The sequence below is a fragment of the Dunckerocampus dactyliophorus genome, chromosome 21 (assembly GCF_027744805.1).
Source record: "Dunckerocampus dactyliophorus isolate RoL2022-P2 chromosome 21, RoL_Ddac_1.1, whole genome shotgun sequence".
In the NCBI taxonomy this organism is placed as follows: domain Eukaryota; kingdom Metazoa; phylum Chordata; class Actinopteri; order Syngnathiformes; family Syngnathidae; genus Dunckerocampus; species Dunckerocampus dactyliophorus.
In genome coordinates, this window is record NC_072839.1 from 15,472,126 (window position 1) to 15,480,393 (window position 8,268).

Here is an 8,268-nt window from a genome sequence, read left to right on the forward strand (position 1 = left end):
CTGCAGAGAGTATAGGGTGTTTCCTGGAGTCTCTGGTTGCCTGCTTCTGTGTCAAATTCTACTAAATTCAACAAAAAATTGCCAATCTGACTGCAAACAATGACAGACACATGAGGAGCAAAGCTTTTTCCAGTCATTTCTTTGACTAATTCTTGTGCTTTTGTATGAAGTTCTGCTAAATTCATCAATAAAACAACAGCCTTTTAAAGGAACCAAGCGCTCGTTATTAAAAATGCTCCTTTTTTTAAATCATGAAATGACTCAAACTATATATTTTGTCTGGCCAAAACACATCCTTTGTCCTCATCTTTACATCTAAAACACACAAAAGTTACCTTTCACTCATTCATCATTAGTGCTCACCATATTTCCTCAATAGTAGTGGTCAAATCTCTTTTATATACTCAACTGCGGAGATTATCTGGCATTTCCTGCAGTCTCTGGTTTGTCTCCAGCAACCTGAAAGGGATGGTCAGTATCATTGATCAGTATCAGTATCAGTGTTGCCATCCGACTCTTAGTGAGTCATCACAATTCAACTGACAAACACACGTTGAAAATGTGTGCAGCGAGGGGTGGTCGTCTTCTCCTCTCCCACCAGCTGCAGAGAGTACGAGGCATTTCCCGGTGTCTGCGGTCGCCTTAAAGGTACAGAGCAATGATATCGGACTGTAATTTGTGGGAAAAAGCAAAGCAGGGGTCTCAAAGTCAACCAGTCTGGGTGAGGCTGGGCCACGTCAAGTAGTGCACAAAAAAAACCCCAAAGCATAACTATAAAAAATGTGATATATTGCTGGGATTGCTTCCAGCTTCCCAGCATGCCTTGCGGCGCATGTTTTGTAAAAATTGTTAAAGTGGTAGTTTGTCGTGATTGTAATTAGTATTTTGTCTCATGTGTGACAAGCTCACTAGCGTTGCTTATTGATGCCTCTTCCTTTTAGCAAGCTAAAGTGCCTGTGACCATCGCTTGTGGGAGTTTGAGAGCCCCGATTTAAAGAGACAGACACACGTTGTGTCCAGCCAGAGGTGGTCCTCATTGAGCCCCTCTTGGCTGCCTCTTCCTCTCCTGTCTCCCCACCAAAGTGCAATATTCATCATCATTACAGACTTAATAGTCATTCTATTAAAGAAATCACATTATCATACATTTCATTAATTAAACTCCACGCCAGTGCGGACACTTTTAGGGGAGACGGTGTGTCGATGCCAAAGGGCAGGACACTCTGCCATTCCACTCCGCCGTCTCCCCAAAGTGGCTTTAAAAGGACACATTTGCATACGGGGCAGGCGACACAGGCGCTGGGACGCAATATTAGGTACACCTGCACCATCTAATGACAAGAGATTTCTCCTTTATGGAGACAATAAGGCGCACTTTTGTCAAAGCGATGTTTGTACTGTACTGTATCCTACTCTCTACTTCTTCTTTAATATTCCTCCACCCCCTCCTCCATCTGCCAGTCCCTCCTCCTCCCCCCTCCCTGGCTGATTAGCATGTGTGCGCTATGTTTCTGTCACGCCGCCGTGTTGACCTGCGCTGTCGTCTCCCTGATTAGCTCCCTGATTCACTTTCCTTGTCTGCTAATGTGCAATCAATCACAATCAATTAGCCAAAATGTTCAATCATTAAAACCATTATCATCAATTCAAATAATTAGCACTTTCTGCCACTGCTCCACCACACACACACACACACACACACACACACACACACACACTTTTCACATGACTCATAAAGTTCTTTCTGAATCTTTGATGATGATGATGCATTTGATTGCTTCATGTTTTGTAAGCATAATTGCTTTTTTCCCTTCTAATATCTGCATTTTATAAATATTGCATGCTCTCATTTCCACATCCAAAATGTTCATTTCATTGCACTACTCTGTGAAATAGTTCAACTAAATAGTTTATTGCTATGTAACGTAATAAAAAAATAGATTTTTGCATTGTTGTCATCATATTTAAAATAATCATCTATCATTTAGTTTATATGGTTTAAGGTTATTGATAATATTTTGTCATATTTAAACAAATATATTTATTTGTGTTAGGAAAAATGAATGAGAAAAATATACTGGTGCAAATTAAATTAAATTCATTCAATTCAGCTAAATGAATAACAATTCAGATAAATGAAACAACAGTAAGATAATAATAATAATAATAATAGTAGTGCTTCTACCAGCAATGGAGAAAAATAATTGTATGTTATTAGCAATAATTTTAACAACAACAGTAACCGTAATAATAATATATCTTATGTATCATAATAAAATATTAGATGTTAATATTTTAAATATTTATTGTGGATGTATATGTATAATAATAAAATATTAGATGTTTAATATATATTCACATATGTATTTATAATAATAATGACAATCATAACAATAATAATATACATACTGTATTTATTTGTACATGTTTATATATTTATTACTACTATTCTTCGTCTTCTTATTAGTAGTAGTACAGTATATTACAGTAATATAATATATATTCTATGTAATAATAATAAAATATGACATGTTTTTAGATATTTGGTATATTTATTTATTTTTATTATTGTATATTAGGTATTATTATTATTATTATTATGATTACTATGTTAGTATTAATATTGATATATAATGATATATGATCATAATACTTTTTGGAATTAGACAATATTATTGTTAATTGATCATAGAGCTACCTCATGTGCAAAGTGCTTTGAGATAACTAAATGTGAAGGAATGGAATGGAATGGAATGGAATGGAACGGAACGACTATTCCAAAACAGCGTGATCTTTTTCTTCTGCTGCATGGTACTTGTACTGTAGTAGGCAGCCTAGTGGTCATTCTGACTTCCACCTACTGTATGTGATCAAAGGATAAAAAGTCATCATTTTAAAGGTCCAAGCAGTATTTTTTGATGAATTTTACTCCTTCCTTTCCACGATTTGCTTCCTAGTTTCAGTCATACTTACATACTCACACACTCATCCACAACCCTTTTTTCTTTATTTTTCTACGAGCCCAGACGCACGAGTGCAGCGTTCTGTCAAAGGAAAAGACTGGCGTGAGATGAGACAGTGGAGTTGCACTAATGATGTGGAAAGCTCCACCCTGGTCTGAAAAGGCCCCGAGGGGTGTTGGAGGCAGGCAGACATGTTAGCCGGGGCATTCCAGACAATTGTCATCTCGCTTCTCCTGTTGTGGCGACCCGGGATGGACCTGTCAGTGGCTGGCCCGCAATAAGTGCTCATGTCAACGTTTCCTCCACAGCGGGCCTCGGGCTTTATGGGCGCCGTGCAGCAGCATCGCTCACTGCCACCTGAGTAAAGCAGGCGGCTCATTGGGGTCGAGCCCCCTCCACCCCACCCCCTCACCGCCACTGCAATGTGAGTCCAAAGGAAATGGGCCTGAACGTCGAGTCTGAGCTCCATTAAGTCAGGCATCCTCTCCTTGGGATGGATGTCCATTATTACACACATCAGCACAGCTCATATTCCCCCTGATACCAGCGTGTACATCCCTTCACAAGCTCATAGAGGCTATCGTGTACGCCACGCTTTGACACCACAATAACCTCCAGGTCCTTCTTGCAGAGGCACTAGCCGTGCTGCCCCTTCCATGTCGTAGTTCCGTGTAAATGTTTCCTTTTAGATGCGTAACAGAGGTGGGATGCCGCCTGTGTGCCTGCAATGCTGAATTGCACTTCACATTTTGGACGCACGGTAGTTATGTAGTTTACTATTTACAGTATATTGTACGATGTATATTGTTTTATTTATACAGGTGGAGGTGGCTGGCATATGCCTTTTTTCATTGGCTGGTGGGGATAGGTGACTATTCTTCACAAATTCTGCACTAGTCTTAGATATTTCAAATCCTGTATCAAAAAATGTAAAGTAGCAGTAGGTTGGATCCCTGCACGTTTGCAATTCAGCATTCCTGGCCGCACAAATTTGCAGATTTTTGGGTAAAATAAATCCAAAATTTTATTTAAATGAATAAATGCATTAAAATAAAAAAAATCTTGTAATATTTAAAAAGACATGTATAAATAAAAATATATCGAAATAATAATTATTGATTCAATTTTAAAACTAATGTAAGAATTTAATTAAATTAATAATAAAAAATAACTAAAATAAATCATGCAAGATTAAAATAGGTGTAAAAAGTGCATAATAGAGTGGATCCTTGCAATTTAGCATTCACGGCCCCATAAATTTGTGTTTTTTTTTAGTCATTTGGTCAATCATTTTCTTTTTTTTCTCCAGAATTTTTTTTCTCGGAGAAAAACACATCTCATTTGCCAAAAGGTGGACATAATTTATAAGTAAAATAAAATGTACAGCATAAATGTTAGAAATCCCACAATTTTCACATGTTTATGCTTCAATGACCGTGTTTTGTCCTCAATTTCTGAGATTTCGCACTTTCTAGTTGACTGGCGACACCATGACTCCCATTCCATGTGTCCACGGATCATCTTACATTATCTTTCCATAGTGGTGAGTATCTATACATTTTATCATTTCAAATGTGTTTCATCAGAACCTGGACTGGGCATTTAGCTTGTTAGCTTCCGTCGCAAGTGAACAATGACGGGGGAGGGTTTTGGAGCTGAATCTAATCTAATAATGACAAATCACTTTTTCTGATCCGAATTGGAGGAAAACGTCCACCTGAAGCTCGCAGGAGGCTTAGGAGGGGGAGGAGCGAGCTATGTGTTACAAATAGACATTTAAAGGATGGATCAATTACTCACAGATTTGTGCTTTCTTGGTTTTCAGATTTTTTATCATTTGTATTGCTGCTAAAATGTAAATTCATTATTTTTGGTAAATTTTTGCATTGTCCGGAACAAATAACAAACAGTTTAAGCATGTGTGGTCCATTTTAAACACATAAAATATGTGTTTTTCCCCAACATTTTGCATAATATGGCAGTGAATCATGTGAGAAATGCGCATGACGCGTGTGTCTATGAAGGCAGTACAGTCGGTTGCTAATCCAAATTAGCACGGTTGGGCGCGGCCGGGCCTTCCCGTTGTTGGCGCGTGGGTGATGAAGGGCTCCTTTTGCGGCGAGAGCGAAAGAGACAGGACGGCCTGGCTGTCACGTCGTAAAGGATGCAGTCGGTGAGAGCAGACATGATTTCATGGCTAATGATTCCCGCTGTAACGGCAGCGCGGGCTGCGGCGGGGAATAACCAAGTTGAGCTGTCTTAGCTCAAATGATTCAATTAGGCCAGCTGTCCCTATTTGTCATGGCTCAACTGGCTTGGAGATTACCTTTCCAAGGGTGTGGACGTGCCGCCGCCATCGCCGCCTTCAACTTCATGAAGAAGAGGTTATCAAAGAACGGAGGAACAAAGAAGGCGGCAATAAGCGCATTATCCACTTTAACGCAGTAGCTTGTTTTGTGCGTGGAGCGTCCTTAGTGTCTTTGTTCTCCGAGCTATCTCTGACACGCCGCTCTTTTCACCTTTCCCCTGAGCGTCAATTAGCCGAGTATTTAACCCAGCCAGTCATTAGCCTTGATTGAGCCGCTGATGTCTTCTTCTTCTTCACTTTAATGCGCTTACATTTACCTCAACTAACCTCATCAGACATCGTTAACGCTTTTGTCAGTCCGGCGTCACGGAGCAGGAGGTGACGACGTGCGTGTTAAAAAACGGACTCTTTGCGTTGTGAAAGGTAATTAGCGGCGTCAGCGTTAGCGCTCAGTGTCCGTTTGTGGACGTAAACAACAGCCCATTAGCGGCGGGCAGGCTAACGTGCTCACAAGCTAGCACGAGCGCGCTTCACATTGTTTTTTCTTGCTGACTGATCAGCAGTAACAAGTGGGGAACGAATCAAGATCACCAGATAGCTTGGTCGTGTAGTACATCTTTAGGCCATTTTCAGAACAACATCATCACACCACTACAGCGTCTGAAGTGACAAAGTGTCTGTGGAGGGGTGGCCCATGTGCCCACTGCATTTGGGATAAAAGTGTAGCAGCAGTTTAGAGGTTTTTCTTTTAACTTTTCAAGTAGTTTTTGCTAGCTTCGCCGCTAACATGTGTTTACGTCACAATGGAACTGAAACAGAAGTAGAAGCAAAATGGTACGGTCCTTCCTCTCCGGACCAGGAAGTAGTTTCCTAGCTAACAAACGGACAGAGGAAGCAATACAGCGATTTGTTACACTTTTATTAGAGACATTTATTTTCTATTTTATTTCATTTAGTTACGAGGAAACTATTCACCCCGACCCAGAAGCACAAATGGTACAGTCCATCCTCTGTGAACCAGGAAGTAGTTTCCTAGCTAATGAATGGATGGGGAAGCAAGAACAACGATTTGTTGGACTTTTGTTAGAGGTCGTTTGTTAGAATTTTTGTCATTTAGTCATAATGAAACTGTTTACCCCGCCCCAGAAGCACAAATGGTACGGCCCTTCCTCTGTGAACCAGGAAGCAGCCTTCTAGCTAACAATAGGATGAGGAAACACAAACGATGATTTGTTTTGTTTTCTATTTTTTGTCATTTAGACAAAACTGTTCCCTCCGCCCATTGAGAGGTGAGGGGATGGGGGGAGAGGCAGGGGGTACGGTCCTTGCAGAGCTGTCAAAGCTGTCACTGGGCTCCCACTCATCACAGTGATTGTAAGACACGGCTAAAGTACCATCCATCGTTTAACCCACCAACGACTGCATGCCTTCGTTAAGACAATTTCATTCTGATTTGTCGCCTTTGCCACACAAATTGGAGCCGAAATGTAAGCGTTAGAAGCTACAGACGTCCCCGTACATCTCCCATGTCCAAAGTGCGCCCAATGAAACCAGTAAACTACAAAAATGGGAAAAGAAAAGCAAAAAGGCACAATACTGTGATGTCCCCAGTTTGGACTTTTGTTTGGGTTATCTCTTTTTCGGATATTATCTCCTGTTTGGTGCTTTGATTTAGTCATGTCTGTTTCCTGTTGGGACTGAATGCAGCACCTTTACTGTAGTTGGAGGGAGCTGGAGAGCGCACCTGTCTTTCATTTGCAACTAGGGTTTTTTAAAAAGGCACAAAGTTGTAAAGATGAGTTGGATAGGATTGGAATGTCATTGTAATGTGATAATATTACAATATGATGCTTTTTAAAGGCATTAAATGACTACTGTATCTTTACGATAGTAATGAAAATATTGTCTTGAAGTTTTCACCTTTAACCTCCTTCTTTTTACTCAAGTAACTAAGTAAAGCAATTCTTTTATTTTTCATGTTGCTATAGCAAGATAAGAATGATTAAAATATCAATAAATATAATTTAAAATACAAAAATGATTATTAAAACATAAATATTTTGATATTTTTAATATTATTAATTACAACATTTAACGACATGCTTACCAAGAAAACCATTGATACCGATGTAAAAATATTATATTTATTAAAGTGAATATTAATAGTAATAATACATACAATAATACAATAATAATACATAAAAATGTAACAGATAATAGTTTTTATATGAATGAATGCATTAAAGTAGCTAGTGTCATATTCAAATACATGTATAAATCCCGTTTAACAAATGTCAAAAATAATTCACAATAAAAATGAATGATAATGTGGCATCATGCGCTGTATTTGCTATCGCCTTCGTATTCAATTCCTGATTTCTTCAATTCTTCCCCAATGCTGCGTTTCTGCTCAATCTGTCTTTCTCACTTCAAGTTATCAAATAAGCTTCCTTGACTTTTGAATCTGCTCTTCCAACAACATAAAAACAGAATCACACGTCTAAAGGATGGAGGATTCTTGGACAACCTTTCCACCTGCTCCTGCGGCCCCGCCTCCCCTTCCTCTGAGTCTACCTGAGCGGCCGCCGGTCCGCACCGCTTCCCGGGTGCAGCTGAGGCCGGCTGCCCATTTGGACGAGGTCCAGGCCTTCATTGGAAAGTAATGCTTTTCAGTGAGCTGAGTTATGAGCAGCTGTTTGCAGACGCTCTGTGACGCGGTGATGGAGCAGAACGCCGTATGCCGCTTTCCAAATCAAATGATACGAGGAGGCCGACGGTGTGGAGAAACAGCTGTCATTAGCAATTTGCTCCACGCTCCGCTAATTCCGGACAAAATGCGCCTAATGAAGTTACTGCGGGAAACTTCAGATATTGTCGCTGCAACAGCGGCCAAGGCCTGTGATCTCATTCCTTTTGTAGTCGGGAAAATACTAATTACTTTTCATCACATGCTAATGTGGGGGATTCTTCTTTAATCCTGCAGCACAAAGGGAAGAA